Here is a 22,127-nt window from a genome sequence, read left to right as displayed (position 1 = left end):
TCATCTCAGCCAGTTTACTTACAAACTCTTTAAGTTTGAATTTTAAAGCCAACAATGTGCACAGGGCAGTGATATTTCAAATGAAGGTAAACTATTCCAATCTCTGCAGCCCCAATTGTGTATCACACACACACTAAGTTCTCCTCCTGCCTTCAGCCCAACCGTTGAGCGCGATGACAAATAGAGCCGCAGAATTTTGCTGCTGTGTAATTAAATTGAGACGTGGGGTCAAAATTCCCACCTAGATTGAGTGAGATGAAATAGAAATCGGCTCTCCTCTAACTGACTTTATAGAAATAATTACATCAGCTGCATTTATAACTGTTATTAAATAACAGCAGCACACGAGAACTAAAGTGTAATCCCAGCACATTTCGCTTCGCTTGCACTGATTCTTTAGAGATGACGACCGTGGTGGGTAATTAAGGGCAAACAATATACAAGTGGCGTGAAAAATGGAGGCTGCATTACCTTTCCAAAGCTTCCTTTCCCGATGGCCCGCAGTATCTGGAAGTGGTCAAAGTTTACTGTGGAGAAAATGAGAAGCAGTTAGTGAGAACGTGTCAGTTTGAGCTGAGCTATAAAACAGGGAACATGACATGTACAGCACTGTGCAAAAGTCTTGAGCCATCCCTCATTTGCTTCCAGGGATCCGGACTTCCCTGTAATCTTTAAAGTGGTATTAAGGAATAGCTCTCCAGGCTTTTTAAAGTGTTTCTGATTTTTAATCCAGGGCTTGTATTTGACCACTTTTTGTCTGTTAAGACCCTTCACACTAATCTCTGAAACATTCAAACATAAACAGACACCTAAGTCACGGAAAGGACCAGAAAACTTAACAAAGAACCAATTTTAAATTGTATCTGTACACATTTACTTGCAGCCTATTGCAAAAAAACAAAAGCCCACATCATTTGTTCTCACTTCTTTAGTTGAAGAATGCAGTTAATAACACCGTTAACACAGACTGACCTGGCAAAACACGAAAAAATAAGGGGGTGGTTCAAGACTTTTGCTCGGTACTGTATGACAAATGCAAATGTGCACTTCACAATGTATCGCTGCACTTCGGCAGTACTGTGCAGATTAAATGTTTTTTCCTTCCCGATGCATGTGAAAGGTTAAGACTTACATCTCCAAATGTACTGGAACTGATTTGAACCAGAGGACTCAGCCACACTGTTACTATGTACTGCATAAACACGTTTCCCGATGAAGGTAAAGCAGACGCTGTCCTGACTGTGTGGCTAAATTTTGTGCTGAAAGCATCAAATCAATTGAATATGATTAACTTGCTATGAGAGGTTTTTACTCCAAGTGTGACTTTTTCTGGCTTCATACACCTTTCAGGGTCAAATTCAAGCACTTTGTAAGCACGTTTAATGTCCATTTTCAACATTTTCCAGCACATTACCATAAAAAGGATGCATATTTCACTTCGCATCACCTGAGTAAGACCACGTGAAAGGCCAAATTAATAAGTCTTCTCATCAGATATTGATGCTTCTTTCTTATGTGACACAAAAAACAGGAGGAGACAGATCTTTGCTTGTGTTGTTTTTTAAGTTCATTCATTCAAAACTAACTGTAAGACGCTTAACTACATTGCAGTCTGTGTTATTGTTGTAGACCTAATTATCACCTTTAAAGTGTTTGTGCTAATAACATCATGTAGAGTAAGACAGGCATAGAGAACAGCACTGACTGGGAGAGGCTTTGAACACATGACATACTCAGATCAATTCAACACTTTAGACTTTAAAAATGCACAAGCGTCTTTCAAAAACCCATTTATTTAATCTATCATCATTGATATTATTATGTACAGTTAGAATGTACTGTTCATCTCCCTTAAATAAACAGGCAGCCTTAAAGTGTGAAATAGTCACTTGTCTACTGTCTCAGTGGCTGATAGTGCCCCACAGGCCTCAATGTCAGCTCGAAGCCATTATGTTTCAATTGTTTAATGATAAACAGATTTTGAATGAAAGCGAGGAAACTTCGCTAGCACAAAAAAGTGCCTATTCTTTCTTCCCATATGGTTCAGTCATATTACCGTCATTTCCCCCTAAGCTGTTCCCAAAGACACCAGGTTAATACTTGAAAAGGCTGCAGCAATACACAAAAATATCATCAATATTCTGTTTACTTGGTGACAACGTCGCTTTTAGCCTTCAATCAGAAAGCCTGACGTTGGCTAGTTAAGCATCGGGCTAACGTTTAACGCTTTCACTTGAGGGAAGTAACTCGTATTACTGCTACTGCTGTGTAATCTTGGTTCAATTCACAGCATATTCTACAAGTTACCCTGCAATAACTAACTGTTAGAATAGCGCCACCGTATTGTATCGCACTGAGTGCACTTCAATCCTTTGTCCCGCGAGTTTGCTAGCTAGCAAAATAATAATACCAATTTTAAACAAATAACATGTGTAACGTACACACTCGAGAAAATTATTTACTAGTACTTACGCAACTCCCCCGTTGTGAAAACGTACAAATCCTTCTTGTATTTTTCGTTTTCCAGCAAACACTCATTAAAACGGCCTCCAGGCACATTAGCGCACTCACCCCCGACTGATCAGGGAGGGGGTGGGGGGTCACACACTGAAACAGACTAACGTGCAGAGGTACAGCCCAGGCAGACAAATGTTGCTTTTAGACTTTGCGACTCGTTTTATTTCTCTATCTGATAAGAAAACTATTCAATCAGATAGTTCTTTGTGGTGAATGAAATACGGTTACAGTTTCAAGAAGTTTAGACTTGGGACTTGAATTGGACTTGAACCGGTTTACTTGAAAAGACTTGATATTTTACCCCAAATATAAAATTTAACATGCATATTATATAGAGATTGAAAATGTGACGTCATTCACGGGTAGAACCGCAAAGGATTCTGGGAACTCGTGGCAAGCGGTACTAGGCTTTCAATTAAAATCAGTTATACAGCGATAAAAAGTAACACAAAAATGTCAAGAAGCTGTTGTATTATTAACTGCAATAGCCGGTCGCATGACAGCCACGGGAAGCCGACGGGTAAAGAGATCGGTTGTTATCGGATTACGTCGTTGAAGAGAAATTGTTCGAGCCATGTTTCCGAAGTAACAAAGAGGCGACGGATGGCCTGGATTGCAGCCATTCAAAGACAAAATATAACGTCCCAGAACACTCCAGCTCACAGGTTAGTCTGCTCCAAGCATTTACACAAAGGTCAGTCTGCTGTTGTAGTTAATGCGTCATTTTTCTTAACATAATTGGTGATATAGGTTACAAGCAAGTCTGGCGCTGAACAGAAATTGTCGCGCTATGCTCCTTTATTTATTGTGCATAAATAGTGAATTGTCCTGACACAATATTGCGTTTCGCTTCTGTTATTATGGTACATTGACAAAAACATATACTTTTATTCACAGGATAAAACAGGTTTGTATCACTAATTGCCCAGTACGATTACAGCATACAATATTATTGTCACTGCTACATTTCTGTGATGCTACCAGAAATTATTTCCACTACTAATTAATTACCGTTGAGCTCAAAGGTCCTATTAATAAACGGTTAAGGAATGTGTATTTATGACGACGATTTGTGAGACTGGTAAACTTATGATACGTACGATGGTCTTTCGTTCTACACGGTGCATTTCAAGGTCCTGCACCCATCCGTCGGTAAACTGTACCTGGGCTTGTTGCAGTGACCTGAAGTTACTAAACTTCATGAGTGTATGCACTCACTCCAAGAACCGTATGATTATAAATATGCATATAAATATGCTAAGATGAGATAGCTGACTTCATCTAACTAGCAAATGTTGTCCAGGCTACGTTGGTGATGCAGTTTTTTTTAATATGTATGATATTTTTGTCATGCGATTTTAAAGCGGGTCCTACAACCGCATCCAAGAATAACATGCAGCTTATCTCAGAACCGTCGGTGAAAATTATTCTTGGAGCTAAGTTTAATTGAGCTGCATTTTAAAGAGGTGCAATTTCACAATTTGTGTATATTTTCTAAGTTCACTATTTTGTCATGTGTTGAGAAAAACACAGATTTTAAAATTACATGGTCTAATATTTACATTTAGCATAACTGCAACATTTTTTTTTTTTTTTTTTTTTTAAAGACTCGAAAGGACTTGAAATTCAAAGTTTCAGACTTGTGACTTGACTCGGACTTTTACACCAGTGACTTGAGACTCGACTCTGACTTGCCTGACATTACTTGAGACTTGACTTGAGACTTGAGGATAAAGACTTGAGACTTACTTGAGACTTGCAAATCAATGACTTGGTCCCACCTCTGGTTTTAAGCACCAAATCCGAAATCCAAGCACTGCAATATTAAAATCCAATTCAATTTCTTGTTTGCTCCGAAATCTACGACATGACTATATACAGAAAAGCTTGACGTGGTATGCAAAAAAAACCCCGAAGACAATACAAATACAAATACATGAACAAAAAATGTTTTAACTGTCAGTTATGTCATTTTAAAATTTTCCAAAACTAACATTTTCTTTGATTGACTGATATTAAATTGATTAGGGTCAAGTTTAGTGTGAACAATATTACACAAACAAGCACGTGTGTGCGCATGCGCACATATTAGAATCCCTTCCATCGCTTCTCATATGTGCGCATGCGCACATATTAGAATCGCTTCGATCGCTTGTGACGTGATAACTTTGCTTTGATCCTTTCTGACGTCATAACTTTGCTTTGATCCAAAACCTATAAATAGAAGCGCTCACCTGTTACTTTATGCTTAACGGACGTTGACCTGCAGCAACTAAAACCCTTTTGAGAAGCTTTGAGAGCAATTTACGAGAGAAACCAAAACAAGTTCAGTTTTGTTTCTCACCAATTCACAGCGCAAACAGACACATTACACCATGTCAGCCAACCCAGCCTTCGGCTCAGATGAGCTTGGAATATCTAAAGGGACCATTTTGGGAGATCACCACATGGTGGAGGCTTTCCTTGGAGAAGGAAGCTTTGGTGTTGTAACCAGATGTCGCGATACAAAAAACAACAAAACTGTTGCTGTTAAAGTCAACAAGAGCGACCCTGAAATTCTGCTCCAGGCAAAACTGGAAATTTTCATCCTGGAGCAGCTACGACGCTTGGATCCAGACAGGTGCAACATTGTCGAATGGAACGGCTATTTCCTCGATGGAGAGCGCATTTGCCTGAATTTTGAACTCCTCGACCAAAGCCTGTCAGACTACATAGGGGACCGGAATAACCGAGGTCTCCCAATGAGAGAAATCAGGCCAATTTTGCATCAGCTTGCAAATGCTCTATTCCACCTGGGTTCTGTGGGAATAGTGCATGCTGACCTCAAACCTGTCAACATCATGGTTGTGAACCGCAGTGAGTCTCAAGTCAGAGTCAAACTTATAGACTTTGGCATCGCATGTAACACCTCTGCAGTGATTCCTGGTGACTGTGTGGGGACAATTGGTTATTGTGCACCTGAGATTATGCTTGGCACTCCATATGATGAAGCAATTGACATGTGGTCTCTAGGGCTGGTAGCTGTGGAGCTTGCTACAGGGGTGCCTCTCTATCCTGGGGAAGACGATTATGATGTTTTGAAATTCATAATTGAAACCCAGGGTCAGCTACCAGATCATCTCCTAGAGTCTGGCTTGTACACTGACAGCTATTTCATCGAGGATAACCACAAGGAACAGCGCTGGACATTTAAGACCCCAGAACAATTTCAATACGAGACAGATTATCGATCCAAGGAAACTCGATCGATAAAACTTAAGTGTCTCGATGACCTCGAACAACTGCTGAAGGTTAGGCGAGGACTGGAAAATGGCCAAACATTATTTGTAAGGCTAATCAAAGAAATGTTGGCCTTGGATGCAAATCAGCGCGTAACACCCTCGGAGGTTCTGAAGCATCCCTTTTTCCATCCTGGCCTCTCAAGGACAACCCCCTGCACTGACATGAATAGTACAGGGGGAGAACTCCTTGTGCTCTCTCAGCAGCCTTCAAGCTGGAAAAGTCATGGATCGCAAAAATTCAGCTGCAGTTTCCAAAACTCAGTTGAATTTCCTCAAAAAAGAGACATCAACACCTCAGCCAACCCATCTGCCTCTGAAGATGATCTTCAAATAACGAAAGGGACCATTTTAGGAGATCACCACGTGGTAGAGGCCTTCCTTGGAGAAGGAGGCTTTGGTTTGGTAACCAGATGTCGCGATACAAAAAATAACAAAACTGTTGCTGTTAAAGTCAACAAGAGCGACCCTGAAATTCTGCTCCAGGCAAAACTGGAAATTTTCATCCTGGAGCAGCTACGACGCTTGGATCCAGACAGGTGCAACATTGTCGAATGGAACGGCTATTTCCTCGATGGACAGCGCATTTGCTTGAATTTCGAACTGCTCGACCAAAGCCTGTGGGACTACATTGGGGACCGGAATAACCGAGGTCTCCCAATGAGAGAACTCAGGCCAATTTTGCATCAGGTTGCAAATGCTCTGTTCCACCTGGGTTCTGTGGGAATAGTGCATGCTGACCTCAAACCTGGAAACATCATGGTTGTGAACCACAGTGAGTCTCCCGTCAAAGTCAAACTCATAGACTTTGGCCTCGCATGTCCTGCTTCTGCAGTGATTCCTGGTGACCGTGTGGGGACAATTGGTTATTGTGCACCTGAGGTTATGCTTGGCATTCCATACCACGAAGCAATCGACATGTGGTCTCTGGGGCTGGTAGCTGTGGAGCTTGCTACAGGGGTGCCTCTCTATCCTGGGGAAGACGATTATGATGTTTTAAAATTCATAATTGAAACCCAGGGTCAGCTACCAGATCATCTTCTAGAGTCTGGCTTGTACACTGACTGCTACTTCATCGAGGATAACTACAACAAACAGCGCTGGACATTTAAGACCCAAGAACAATTTCAATACGAGACACATTATCGATCAAAGGAAACTCGATATATAAAACTTAAGTGTCTCGATGACCTCGAAAAACTGCTGAAAGTTAGGCGAGGACCGGAAAATGGCCAAACATTATTTGTAAGGCTAATCAAAGAAATGTTGGCCTTGGATGCAAATCTGCGCATAACACCCTCGGAGGTTCTGAAGCATCCCTTTTTCCACCCTGGCCTCTCAAGGAGAACCCCCTGCACTGACATGAATAGTACAGGGGGACAAAACCTTGTGCTCTCTCAGCAGCAATCATCGTTTGGGTGGCCAGAATTCTAGGGGAGCTAGAAAATTCTTGTGGAAAAAAAGCCCAAAACAATAACATCAACAAAAACAACCAATGAATATGGTCTTAAACTTGGGCACAATTTGGCTTGAAATCCATCAACTAATCTCTCAATATTCAAAGCGGAACAGCAGACAACTTACCATCACATCAGTCCTTCAATCAGACCTACAACAAACGTCTTCCTTCTCTCACCCCAACCGGTCGCAGCAGATGGCCGCCCCGACCTGAGCCTGGTTCTGCCGGAGGTTTCTTCCTGTAAAAAGGGAGTTTTTCCTTCCCACTGTCGCCAAAGTGCTTGCTCATAGGGGGTCATATGATTGTTGGGTTCTCTGTATGTATTATTGTAGGGTCTACCTTACAATAATACATACAGCCTTGAAGTGACTGGTGATGTGATTTGCTGCTGAATCAATTCGGAACTAATTGGAAATCTGGATATTAATTAAATAAACCTGCTTTGACCATCAATTAATTGTTGTTTGAAATTCTTTATAAATATATAAATATAGTGCCACTCTTCTACTGTTTAAATTGCAACTGTTTCAAACTGACTAATTTATTCATACACTTGAGCATAAACACACGCACAGTAAATGCCCTGTATTTGTACAGCGCTTTACTTAGTCCCCAAGGACCCCAAAGAGCTTTACACTACATTCATTCATTCACACATTCACACACACATTCACACACTGGTGATGGCAGCTACATTGTAGCCACAGCTGCCCTGGGGCGCACTGACAGAACATTGCAGAACCTTCAGCACCTCGTATGAAAAATATTTGACTGTGTGTATGCTTTTAGCGCTGTTTGGATTTGAGAAAATCTAAAATAAATTGAAATTTGTCTTTAGAAGTTGTTTTATACATTTCAGTGGTATATTATGCATACAATAGGACATCTATTTAGATTTACATCTTCCACAGAAAAAACTGCACATTACTGAAACTTAGTATACTGGACTTTGTTGTTGTCCCACACAGGTTCAATTTCGAGTGGTAGATGGCTCAGTGCTCAGTCAACCAAGATTTTATGATAGTGGGCACAATGAGATAGATAAGCTGCTTGTAAACAGTACTTTTATGCTCTCTTTTTCCATTTGGATAAGAAAGAAAGAACCAGGAAACAAAGGCAAACAAATAATCTCTGCCTTTATCCCAGATTCACATTATAGGAACAGCTGCTCAATGACCACTGTAGTCTTTGCTTACTGCACTTTTATCTACATCTATGCAAAGTGATCCACTACACCTACTTTTACAGTTAAATCCTTTTATGAGCACTCATGCCATTTTAATCTGAGTTTCTACTCAAATATAATCAGTAAAGAAAAACACAGTCTGTGACGTTTGTTTTGAAGGAAAAGGTATTCCCTGCAAATGTTTATCTGTGTGAGACTATTCAGAAAACAGTAATTTTCAGCTACTGTATAGCTCTGTGTAAATAATCATTCTGTACATTCGATAATCTTTAATCCTACAACTGTTTACAACTTGCATAGTTCCCATTTCTGTATAGCTGTATATCCCAGATTCTGTAAAGTTATTTATTTCATATTCTGTATAGTTTTTCATATTTATATCCTGTTCATATCCTGTACATAGCTTGTACTCACTACAGCCTGTACATACTTATAGTTATAGAATATTCACAACATACTTCATACCGTGTACATTATAACATACCATAATAGACCCATTTCTGTAATATACTCACATATCTATATTATTGCTAATATATATTGTAATATATCTATATCACTAAAGAACTTCTGGATGGATGCAAACTGCATTTCGTTGCCCTGTACCTGTGCATGTGCAATGACAATAAAGTTGAATTCTATTCTATTCTATTCTATTTTGTTTTATAGGTGAGACACTTGGCCTCTTTTTTCCTTGTTCTACGTTTGTCTTTTGTCCGATTACTCTGGAACACAAGATGGAAAACTGATATTCTCATGTTAAAAATATAGAAAAAGGATTTTATCACCCATAAATGTTAACTTCTCATGCCTCTTAGCACAAGCAGGAGCAGAAGCGCCCTCTGCAGTTTGTGTGTGTAAGTGCAAAAGCTTACAGCACCTGGTATTCCCAGGCGGTCTCCCATCCAAGTACTGACCAGGCCCGACCCTGCTTAGCTTCCGAGATCAGACGAGATCGGGCGTGTTCAGGGTGGTATGGCCGTAAGCGAAAGCAAAGCTGTGAAAAAGACCTTTTATTGGTGGCAAATGTCTCACAGTTTGATCTATATTATTGTGCTAAACTTCATATGTTACAGCGACAACATGCAAACCTTCGTTATTAACTGCAGCTTCAAATTGAGCTGCAAAAATGCTTTTCCCGCAGTAACATCACGATAAGAAGACATGTTCGTTGATTACAGCACAGTGTTAAAGTGACAGAGAGCACACGGTGTGTTGGGTCGATTTGGAAGTCCAACATTTTTGTCGTTTGGACATTTTAACTTAAATATAGAAAACAAAAACGTAAGCGTGTATGTGTCATTACAGCATGTATAAAAACGCCGTTTCTGAGCTGACCTTTCGCTTGCGGCCATACCACCCTGAACGCGCCCGATCTCGTCTGATCTCGGAAGCTAAGCAGGGTCGGGCCTGGTCAGTACTTGGATGGGAGACCGCCTGGGAATACCAGGTGCTGTAAGCTTTTGCACTTCCACACACAAACTGCAGAGGGCGCTACTGTTTAGTAAGAAACTTCATGACCTCTCTTCTAATTTTTTGCTTGTGTACCGTTAAAAAATTAAAACAACAATCATCTCTGCAGCTTATTGGAGACACCTTTGTGATTCTGTTGTAGAGCAGAGCAGAGGCAGACATTTGATACACCCGGGGCTTAGCCCTAAAGGGTAGTATGCATCTGGGACTTGGGGGGTGGGGGGGAAGAAATGACTGAAAGATTAATTGGCTCTGTTTTGAGTTCATATTCATATAGGGACAAATATATCACATGTGCAGGACACCTTAAAGTAGTTTTTTAATTAAGCAGCAAGGCAGAACAAAGTCGGGGCTGTATCAAGACACGAGGACTAAACCCCAATTCAACCAGACCCAGAACTGATCCGGAATTAAAACAGGACTACAACAGTTCAGAAGCAGGACTACTTAGGATTTAACCAAGACAGAACCAGAATCAGAGCTAGATGATAGTAGCACTAAAAATCATCATAGACCTGCACTACACTTATTTTTTAATTCTACCAAAGTCCACTATTTAGATTGAGAAAAGTTTAGATAATTATTTAACCTTGTTGTGCAAACAAGCCTGCAAAACTTAATAAATATAGAATTTGAAAAATAACAAACCTAAAAAGAAACACTAGGTACGAGATACATGAGGACCTATGATACGCTGATACTTTTGGTAAACAACCATTTGACTAACATGTGTGTCTCACCTGCTCTTGTTCATCTCTGTTCTGTCCTCTCTCTCTCCCTCTTTGTGCTGACAATCAAATCAAACACCAACATCATCAAATATACAGTTGAAACCAGATATTTACAAACTCTTCAGATAAAAACAAAAACACTTTTTTAATTGTAACATCAAATCAGACTAAATGTTTATTTTTTATGTTGATAAATATAAAAAACATATTTGTTAACTTTAAGAGTAAAGAGAGAAACTGTCTGTATTTCTTAATTGTAAATGGCACCAAATTGTATTCAAACTGAGCCACACTTATGGAGCTCCACAGTTCTTTTCCAGGTGTTTTGGTTGACATCTCTTGATGTTCCCATGTCACAGAAACAGGCTCTGTGTTTTGCCTTATATGCATCCACAGGTGTGCCACCAACCTATCAGAAGCTTCTTCAGCTCAGAATGGAATCGTCTGGAGTTTTCATATTAATTAACAATAAACTTAGTGTATATGTGCTCCTAAATTTGGTGAAAGTGATAAAAAAGAGACAGCTCTCTCTCTTTAACTAATTCAAAAGATATTTCAATATTTATTTATGCAAAACAAAACAAGTTTACTCTAAATTGATGTTGTACAGTAAAAAAATGTTCTTGTGTTTTCCATAAAGTGTATGTAAATATCTGGTTTCAACTGTGAATGTACTGCTGTGTATTGAAATTCCTTTTGTTTTGCATAGAAATATACTGAACAACATCCAAAGCATAATATATAAAATAACATCTACCAGAGTTTTTCTTTGAAAGAAGCTCCTTATGTCCAGTCTTGTATATCAGTGCATAACTGAAACCGATTTATTTAGCCGTGGAGGGAAACAACTGAAAATATGAAATAAACACACATGTAAGCTGAGACTCTCTAAAGAAACAGCATTGTTGTTGTTCGGCTTTTCATTTCACCTTTTGTTGATTCACTTGAAGAGCAAGTAACGTAATATGGGTCAAGTGATCAGTTTGATATCAATCTTTTGTGATGCACCGTCATATTTACATTATTTGTACAGTACGAATGATTTCCTTTGGAACCTGGTCAAACTTCAGTTCTCTGTCTGCCTCGCTGCGCTTCTCCAACAGCGCACTCGCAGGCAGCAGCTGCCCCGCCCCCTCGCTCAGTGCCTGAGCTGGGATCATACCAATATTAAGGGGAAAAGTTCACAGCAAATGTCTTTAGTGGCAGGAAGGATCGATTCTTCACCAATAGTGAATGACTTTTTAGCCTTAGCAATACGGTTAGCCACCAAGTATGATGCTCTCAGTGCACTTGTATTTGTTGTTGTGGAGGCCCTCAGTAATGGCTTCTGTCCCTGTTGTTCCTGCTTTTTTCTTTTAAACTAGTCCAAAGGCTTGTTTTTTAATGTCTCCAAGTGACGAAGCAGTTTTGAAGGCTTCATTGCCTCATTGGAGAGCTGGTCTCCACATATATTATGCAGAGCGGGCTTGGTGCATGGGAATCACTTGTTGCAATATATCCACTTGTTGTCTGTTAAATGCAGCTTTCTTTTTCTTAGTAGTTGTCATAGACTCTTCTTCTGTCTCCTCACTGGGCCTTTTTTCCTTTGCAAAGAAACCCTCCAAAGACATCTGTTTTTTTACTAATTTTGCTAGTTTGTGGGTTTAATATTAACTAATGTATCTTGACATGCGTCAAGAGTCAGTCATAGACTGAAGTAACTGAGAGAATTCAGTCTTTTTCCAAATAAAACACTGTTCAGAGTCGGATAATAAATAAAACGGAAATAATGTAAGTTATTTATTTTTTCTGTGCGGTACGAGCTTCAACTCTCTTGACCCGGTACCAAACGACTCAAGGCCTGGTACCGGTCCGTGGCCCGGGGGTTGGGGACCGCTGCTATAGACTACAGTGTACGCTCTACACCTACTTACTGGTTTTTGTTGCACCAGTCTGCATCTCCCAATTACTTTGTGTGTTTCGCTTACAGCTCCGCACCACCCAGGCGGCAAAAAATGTGCATGTTCTTTGTGATCTCGTAACCAATGCCCTCTGCCGTCAAAGTCGAGAATTAGTTAATGGGCATCATGTGACTAGTGGAAGCCAGATCCTTTTATTTAGCAAAATTGGGGTTATTAGTTAAATGTTATTGTTGAGGGGCACAGACAGCACATGTACACAGATTAAAAAATAGTAATGCCTCAAGAACAGGGCTCTTGGGACGTCCAAGAGGAAAGGGGCAAATGCTCAAGCCCCCTCCGTTATGGCAACGACGTTTACACTTTTGTCTTTTAGACATTTAGAAAAGTCTTAGAAATGAATCGCATGCCAAAATGAAAACACAAAAATTGGATGACATTAAAAACAAAAGAAACAAGAGACAGGGCGCTGAATAAGAACTTGTCAGCTTGTGAGTCTTGTAACTGGTGATGCTCCAAATGTTAAAAAATAAATATATAAAAACCAACAAACACCAAAAAGTGACATTTATTATATGCTTATTCTGTGATCAGATAAAAAATATTTTATTAGAAGCAAGCTGGATCTAAGAGATTATTTCTACACAGCATCCTACAGTCAGTACAATTAATATGTCGGTATTGGTGGGATGAATATAAAATTCCCTCATCAGAAGGAAATAATAGTTTTATGTTATTTCATGTAACATGTGAAGAAATACAGGTTGATCACATGTTAAAAAATGTATATACTTATTGCTAAGACAGACTCAAATAAAAACTTATAATGAAGAAGATGTTTCCAGCGACGTTTAGTTAGTATGCCGGCTTGTACACATACACGAGAGACACGAGAGTTCTTCTTTACTGATGTTTACTGTGCTTCTCTTAACGTACAGGTACACCGTAGAACTGGTGAATACAAATGTACAAGAAAATTATATTTCAGCATTAAAACATATTACAATATAAAATTCACAAAATATAAACAAACATACCACTTTGGCCTGCAAGTAGACAAACCGGTGTAATTGGAACTTAGGGCTTATTTCTTCTTTCTTAGCTTGACTTTTACACGGCTAGACCGTCACCATGCGCAGCTTCTCTGACTTTTTTTTCCAAAACAGGAAGTGACCTCTGCCCTTACCTGTTATTTACAAAATTAACCGGCTATTTTCGGTATCAAATTAACTTTACACCAATCCGGTAGGCAAAAAAGGAAAATGTTAACATGCTCAACACAAAAATAAAACATACAAAATAAAATGAGTTAGTTACATTATCATTACAAGAGCTCCGCCTAGTGGTCAAATACTAACATTTCACCAACTGTTACAGTTAGAGCTGATGATAAATGTTGCTCTTTTGTTATCTCAGAAATGTATATTTGTGGGTACAGAAGTAGAGCGCATGGGGATTTTTCCTATAGTTGCATTATTGGATTCAAAGGTCATTTCATCACCACAATAGTGCACAGGTAACTTTCCTTCACATTTGACCACAACTATTCTGTTAGTGAGAAGTGTGCCTTTATACTGACACTTGGGTTTCCTGGCTGCATTGTTCTTTAGGTCACATCTAACAATGCGAAACTTTGCTACACTCTTTGTCGTGCCATTCGTCTGATCATATCTTCCTTGACCGTTACAAATGGCTTTGACCTGTTTGTAATCACTGAGGATGAATGTGTTAACATCCTTACATTTGTTTCGATCAGCATATATTTTCTTTTTTTTCATTTCTGTATCACATTTTTTCACGCTCATCTTGGCATCTACATGCTGTCGTCTAAACTTTTCATAATTTGTTTCATTCAGTCGCTTCTCAATTCGGTTGGGTTGAAGATTGGCTGGTTTTGAGAGTCCAGTAACAAAGGGCAGCACAAGCAGCAAACAGGTAAACATGATCCTCATTGTTTCCTGGAGAGAGAAAAACAGGAACATTTTCCAGATCAAGAATTTAATGCAACAAAAGCGTCATCACTGTAGTGGCAGAAGTAAGTATTTGATCCCCTGCTGAATTTGTAAATTTGTTCCCTTATGAAGAAATGAACAGTCTCTATTTTTTGTGGATGTTTTATTTTACTGGAGAGAGACATGAACACCAACAGAAAAAAAAAACAATACATGATTTCTTTTCACTGATTTGCATATAATTGAGTGAAGTAAGTTTTTGATCCTCGACAACCCAACAAGCGTTCTGTGGCATGAACTGAGCCCACTTTGTTTGGAGGAAGAGAAATGCTGAGTGTAACCCACAGAATATCATCCCCACTGTCAAGCACAGAAGTGGAAACATTATACTGTGGGGCTGTTTTTCTGCCAAGGATACAAGACGACTTCACCACACTGAGGCGGCCAGTAGATGGAGCCATGTACTGCAAAATCTTGGACAAGAACCACTTTCTCTCAGGCAAAAGACTGAAGATGTGTCATCGATGGGTCTTCCAGCATGACAATGGCCTAAAACATACCACTGATGCAACAAAGGTGTGGCTAAAGAAGAAGCACAAGGACATGGAGTGGAGCTAAGGCAGTCTCCAAACCTCAGTCCTGAAGAAAATCTGTGGAGGGAGCTGAAGCTTAAAGTTACCAAACAGCAGCAAAGAAATCTAAAGAATTTAGAGAGTTTGTGGAAGGAGGAGTGGAAAAAAATCCCTCCTGAGATGTGAGCAAACCCAGTGACCAACTACAAGAAACATATTACCGCAGTGCTGGGCAATAAAGGTTTCTCCACCAAGTACTAAGTTGTGTTTGAGATCAAATACTTACTTCACTCAGTGACATATAAATCAATTCATTTATTTTAGCAAATACATTTTTTATTCAATTTTGGTTGATATTCTGTCTCATTACATCAAAATGAAAATACTTAAAAAAAAAAATTAGAGACTGATTATTTAATATAAGTGAACAAACTTACAAACTCAGCAGGGGATCAAATGATTATTTCCCCCCAGATAATAGCTTCTTTTTATGACCATCTTTTCTCTTTTTTGTCTTTTTGAAAAGTTGCTGGCCAACAAAGTTTTATTCATTTATTCAAAATAAAAAAATAAAAAATAAAAATAATAATAATAAAAAAGTTTTATTCATAGATGTTTTTTGCATTAGATAAATTTGCAAACTGAACTCCACGCTTCCAGAACCTCTCAGTTTGTTCTTGTTTCTTTATTGACTTATATAGAAACCCACATAAGTTTGTTTAACTTATGTAACAAATGAATAAAGCAACTAAATTTAAGTAAAAGGATAATTTTAGTATTTCTGATCCATTCTTTACAGAATTTTTTCAAATCATTTTCAAACATTCAGATTTTTGTCTTTTATTTTCTTGTTAAACCTCGTAAACGGTGAACTAAAAACCCTGGAGTATGGTTTGAAACGTTGATATTTTAGTCTGAAAAGGAGCATGTTTCGCTTTCTGGAAGCGTTTATGTTGAAACTGGAGCACTAATTAGTACTTCTCCACACCTGTGGTGCACGCGCTGAGCAGACCCCGTCGGGTATGCGCTGCAGAGCATGCGCGCCAGAGGAGGGGGCTGACTTACTTGAGCAGGAAGCGCGGACTGAGAGACAAGTCGAAAAGAAAAGACGGAAGATCGCTGATGAGGAAAAGCAGAAAGAAATAATTTAACTGAGCTTGAAATGAAACAAGAGCTAGCGAATCTCTGCTGGACAGGTAATTACCGCTGTTTGGTTTAATATTCTATTTTAAACAGTGTAACTATGAACTAAGACGAATACGGATCATATATTTTCATACAGGTATGTTCCAGGTTGATGTTTGCGTGTCTTCACTGTAAAGACCGCAGGTTATTGGAGAGTGCCTGAAAGGAATATATGCGCCAAGGATCATTTAAAAAATAATAATTAAAGTAAATGAAACTAACTAAAAACATGTGTCATTACTTTCTTATTCCTTTTAATGATGACTTTTAAAATCATTAAATGATAAAATAAAATAAAAATAAAAAATCAATATCAATATAACAGCTTCCAAAAATTCAATATCAAAACCAGTCTAATTTTTACTTTAGTAAATATTTTGAAACTTTTCAGAGAGCCACGGAGGACATGTTGAACAATAATATTGTGTAATTTTTAAAAGTATTACTTGATTTTTTTAAAACAGGAAATTGTAATCATTTACATACATTTGGTAGCATGTAGACATTATGAAGGGGCTGCTTTACCTAATAATTTTTTACATTCACAAGATTAAACTTGACTTTTTTCACGAAGACACAAATAAAATTGTGGAGTTTGCTGGTAAGACCTTATAATCTTAGAAATATTTGAATATGCCTGCATAGCAGCTCATTTGCGGTGATCGTGGCTCAAGAGTTGGGAGTTCGCCTTGTAATCTGAAAGTTGCCGGTTCGAGCCCCGGCTCGGACAGTCTCGGTTGTTGTGTCCTTGGGCAAGACACTTCACCTACTGGTGTTGGCTAGAAGGGTCGATGGCGCGATATGGCAGCCTCGCTTCTGTCAGTCTGCCCCAAGGCAGCTGTGGCTACAACTGTAGCTGCCTCCACCAGTGTGTGAATGACTGGGTGTGTAAAGCGCTTTGGGGTCCCTAGGGGGGACTAGTAAAAGCGCTATACAAATACAGGCCATTTACCATGTGACAGAAGTTTTTATGTAAAGTAGTGGAAATTAACAACAAGTCATTTAAATAAATTTGATGATTTTTTTAACTCTCAGTTGATGAGTTCATGAGTAGGGCAGGGTATCGTCACTGATTTCTAGAATCGATTCGCTTCCAATTCACAAGGTACCGAATCAGTTCGATCCACGATTCGATTCAATTCGATTTGAATCTGGGAAATTTGGACAGTCAGAAATATTATAATTCAGATCAGTACAGTACATTTTATTGTATCTATAAAAAGGAAGCTGACACACACAAGACGTTATCAGAGGTGTGAGCGTCACAGCAGATGCCTTTGTGTCAAAGTAGCTGAAGATAAAACACAGAAAAACATGAAGGTGGTTTTACTGTTCTGGGATTTTATAAAAATATTCTGCAGTACATCAAAAATGAAAGAAAACCATTAATCAACATATGAACGTTACCTCTGACATTACCGCGGTTTTATTAGAGACACGGCTAAGCGTTTTGCATTTTGCATAATTTTAAAAAGTTTACATTTGTTTAGTATTGAACGGCAGAAATTGGGTTTTCTTTTCGGAAGTAAGTAAAACAGCAGCTGACAGCCTGTAAACAACGGTAGACTTCTGTGTAACAAGCAAGACAACAGACAGACAGACAGAGAGAGAGCTGTGCATCATGGTGGAAGCAAAACAGCAAAAGTCAGAGTGAATTCATGACGATGTTTATGTGAAGCGTAGTTTGCTGCTTCGTTTGCTGCTGGTTCAGTCAATGTTGTTTGGAGAGAGATAAAACTAACAGCTTTATGATCAGCGCAAAAAGGGCGTGAACACAAAGCGCGGACCCGCCGACAAATCAGAATCAGCGAGCTGTCGGCTTTCAGCCCCGACTGTGAGAAAGGCGACATCTAACTGATTCTGATCCGCGCTCCGCGCTGTGTGTTTACATCTTTGTGCAGAATCCGTGTTCCTGCTCTCATTTACTGTCTTAGCTGTTTGGTGGTTGTTGAAAGTTTGTGATCTTTCACCAGAGATTCTGGCATTTTGGGCAAAATAAATTTATATTAAAAAAAATCAATTCAGGATTTTAATGGATTGATTTCACGCTATCCAAGCCAGAATCGATTTTAATCGATAAATCGATTATAAAAACCCACCCCTATTCATGAGGTGTATCTAAAGGCAACTTCTCTACTTGCATCCACACATTGAACCTTACAGAGGGAAACGGTCATTGCACTCAGTCATGACAACATTCTTGCTAAATATAATTATTTATATTATAAAGATATGAAACTTTTAAGCAAACTTTTCCAACTGAGGACACTTACCATACTTTTTGCTTTACTGATCAGTGGTTGGTTGATTAACCTGCAGGAGTTCAGGCACGAGTCAGTCGTCTGGAACAGCGGATGATGAAGATGTCTTCAGTAAATGAAATGCTCTAAAGGGGGAATTAAAATTGAACATTATTTGAACATAAATAAAAAAAGATAGGCCTCTGCCTGTGCATGCACATTTCTTATGCACGATATTCATGGTCACAGAACCCAGATGATGCATGTTTTAAAGCCCATATCTGGTTAGTGAATGTGAGTATAAGTGTGGCAGGAGATCGAGTTATTCAAAATAAACATGCTGTCTATAAAAGATTTTAAATATACAAATAAAAAGTTCTTACCAAACGAGGAGTCAAGATGAGCAGAGACCAGGTCTAGTGCAGCTCAGCTGTTATTAAATTCTACCTGAGCAGGTTGGAGCTCATTTGTGTCACAGACAAGTAAAACTTTGGGGGCTTCAGCTTTTAAACATTTCAGCAGCCCCACCTTAAATTAACTAGCATCAGTGTCTACATCACCAGCCCACCAGTTAGCACTGCTCTGTTTGTGGTTCAGAACATGCTGCAAACATGATGTGAGGACCAGTGACCACAGCTGCAGATGCAGGTTGTCTTTCATAGCTCGCGTTACAACAATTGCAGCTATTTTTTTTTTTTCAATTCAATAAACCACATGTTTTAAAAATAAGTAAATTAAAAAAATATTGACATTTGTGAAAAAAGTACAGAAACGGCCTTTTGGCTTAGTTTTTGTTAAGTAAATAATGGCACAGTGTAATATATCACGTGTTGTTATTCCCCTGATGTTGTATACACCTAATTTTAAAGTGGGCACTAAGACTCTATTGTAGAGTCTGACAGCAGCTGGAAAGATATCTGAAATTTCTCCTCGCACACTGTTGTTGCAGCAGCGTGTCACTGTAGGAGCTGCTCAGTGCTGCTAGGATGACCTGCATGTGGTGGGAGGTGGGTTTTTGTTTTATTTTTAATATCCTGTCCTATCTGCCAGCTTTTGCAATCAGAATTGTGACCTGAATGCATTGTGGTGCAGAGCACATTTTGCTTTTGCAAGATCAGCTACTTAGAATCTCTATAGGCTCCTCTTGTTCATGTGACTATGTTATCTGTTTATTTATTCATTTCTATTTGTGTTATTTCAGTTATTACACTGGTATAGTATGACTATGTCACCTGCAGCCTCCAGCAGTACCAGTTACCTGAGACCACACATCTCAGCGACGTGTGCGTGCCCATCCCAGCAGGGGAAAGAGGGAAGCCCCAGCTGTCCCAGCAGAACACACCATAAAAGATGATTGATGTCACCCCAGAGTCATAGACGGTCTTCAGAAACTCCAAAACAATTGAATCTAGCCTTCTAGGTGTCCATCAGGTGTGATGTCAGAGCCACCAGCCTGCAGCTGTTGTTCATTTACATCTGCCTAATTGATCATTTATCCTCAGCACACTTTTCAGTTCCCTTGCCTGAAACTGGACAATATGTAAAGTCTAAATTCAAACAAAGGTTGGGGAAACCTGCACTGAGCCGAGACAGAAGAAGTCTGAAGTCGAACTCGGATGAGTGACAGAGCGTTCCTGCTACTGAAAACTCTACGTCCAGATGAACAAAATGAACTTTTCGGGGCAGGTCCCCAGATGTTTTCTCTTCTCAGAATCCTCTTCACAGATCGTATCTCTTTTATCTGACATACAGTCATGTGGAAAAGAGTGTTTTCATAGGAATCTATAGAGTACTCTGAAAAACTAAGCACTGTACATGAGTGAGTAGCTTGCAGAGCCACCTTTTAGCAGCAGTAGCGTCACCAAATTGTTTCTGTATGACTCTTAGTCTCCATTCGCCTGACGTTTCTTTACATCGTTTCGTCAGTTCATTGAGGTTTGTGGTATTTGTTTATGTAAAGCCCTCTTAAGTTCCCAGCACTGTTTTTCCGGTTGAGGTGTGGACTGTGACCTGGTCATTGCAACACCTTGATTCTGTTGTAGCTCTGCTGATGTGCTTGGGATCTTTGTCCTGCTGCATTACCAAAACTCAGTTTTGACTGTAGACTACTTGGTATACAAGGGACTTCATGGAAAACTCAATGACTGCAAGGGCCCAGGTTCTGTAGCTGCAAGACAAGCTCAAATCATCACCCCTTCACCACCATGCTAACAGCTGGTATGCGGTGTTTGTGCTGTTATGCTTTGCAAATTTGCTACTAAACTTGCAGCCATGCTGTCATGCTGTTTTTAGAGAGCAGAGACTGTCTCCTTGCAACCCTTCCAAACAAGCCACACTTATTCAAACTTTTTCTAATTGTCATGGCCTCTAACATTTAACTTGCTTACTGAGGCCTGTAGAGTCTGAGATGTAGCTTCTGGATTTTTGAGCTTTTTCTGACCACTGCACAGTTTGACCCTGGGGTGAATTTTCTGGGTCATCAGTTCCTGAGAACATTATGACATTGTGTTAACAAACACCTGACTACTCCAGACCAGAAAACTGCCAAAATGTTTGCTTTTATAGAGCTGCTCACATATGCTGATGAGCAATTATTCAAATGCAGTGGATTAGCAGCATCTGGCTGTTAATCACCTTCTAATTTGCATTGAAGCAATAAAGGTGCCTTCTGAATAATATGAGCTGTCTGGTGTGGTATTCATATTTAAAGTGAATAATCAGAATCAGATTACTTTAATAATCCCTAAGGAAATTATGTGGAATATATATATATATATATATATATATATATATATATATAGATAGATAGATAGATATATATCCACACAAATCACGCAATTATAAATGTGTGTGACTGACATTTAACTCTAACTTGTGAATTTTGTCATTTGTTATTTTACTGTAGAACATGTGCCAGCGGGTATAACTGTATTAGATGGAGGAGTTGTGCAGGGAGATGGCCACGGGCAGGAATGATTTCCTGTGTTGTTCAATGGTGCATTTTGGTAATCTCAGTCTCTCACTGAATGTGCTTCTTTTCTTGGACGACATCTGCCTCTCAGACACCCTGAAGGAGTCAATCTCCATCTCCACTCATTGAGGGTCCTGCGCAGTATCTTAGCTGTTCCCAGGACTGCGCTCTTCTGGACAGAGATCTCCGATGTTGTTCCCGGGATCTGCTGGAGCCACTCGCCTTGCTTGGGAGTCACCGCACCTAGTGCACCGATTACCACGGGGACCACCGTTACCTTCACCCTCCACATCCTCTCGAGCTCTTCTCTGAGCCCTTGGTATTTCTCCAGCTTCTCGTGTTCCTTCTTCCTGATATTGCTGTCATTCGGAACCGCTACATCGATCACTACGGCCGTCTTCTTCTGTTTGTCTACCACCACTATGTCCGGTTGTTTAGCCACCACCATTTTGTCCGTCTGTATCTGGAAGTCCCACAGGATCTTAGCTCGGTCATTCTCCACCACCCTTGGGGGCATCTCCCATTTTGACCTCGGGACTTCCAGGTTATACTCGGCACAGATGTTCCTGTACACTATGCCGGCCACTTGGTTATGGCGTTCCATGTATGCCTTGCCTGCTAGCATCTTGCACCCTGCTGTTATGTGCTGGATTGTCTCTGGGGCA

At 39.6% G+C, this 22,127-nt stretch overlaps 2 non-coding genes across 2 annotated transcripts; one reads left to right on the top strand and one right to left on the bottom strand.

The window, feature by feature from the left end:
* Window positions 1-9,308: 9,308 nt before the first annotated feature.
* Window positions 9,309-9,427, bottom strand: LOC113017570 (5S ribosomal RNA). The gene has a single exon (XR_003271507.1). It is a non-coding gene; the product is annotated as a 5S ribosomal RNA (ribosomal RNA).
* Window positions 9,428-9,783: 356 nt separating this feature from the next.
* Window positions 9,784-9,902, top strand: LOC113017572 (5S ribosomal RNA). The gene has a single exon (XR_003271508.1). It is a non-coding gene; the product is annotated as a 5S ribosomal RNA (ribosomal RNA).
* Window positions 9,903-22,127: the final 12,225 nt, after the last annotated feature.

This window comes from Astatotilapia calliptera, unplaced genomic scaffold, assembly GCF_900246225.1.
Source record: "Astatotilapia calliptera unplaced genomic scaffold, fAstCal1.2 U_scaffold_15, whole genome shotgun sequence".
Lineage (NCBI taxonomy): Eukaryota > Metazoa > Chordata > Actinopteri > Cichliformes > Cichlidae > Astatotilapia > Astatotilapia calliptera.
This window is presented reverse-complemented; position numbering and strand designations above follow the sequence as displayed.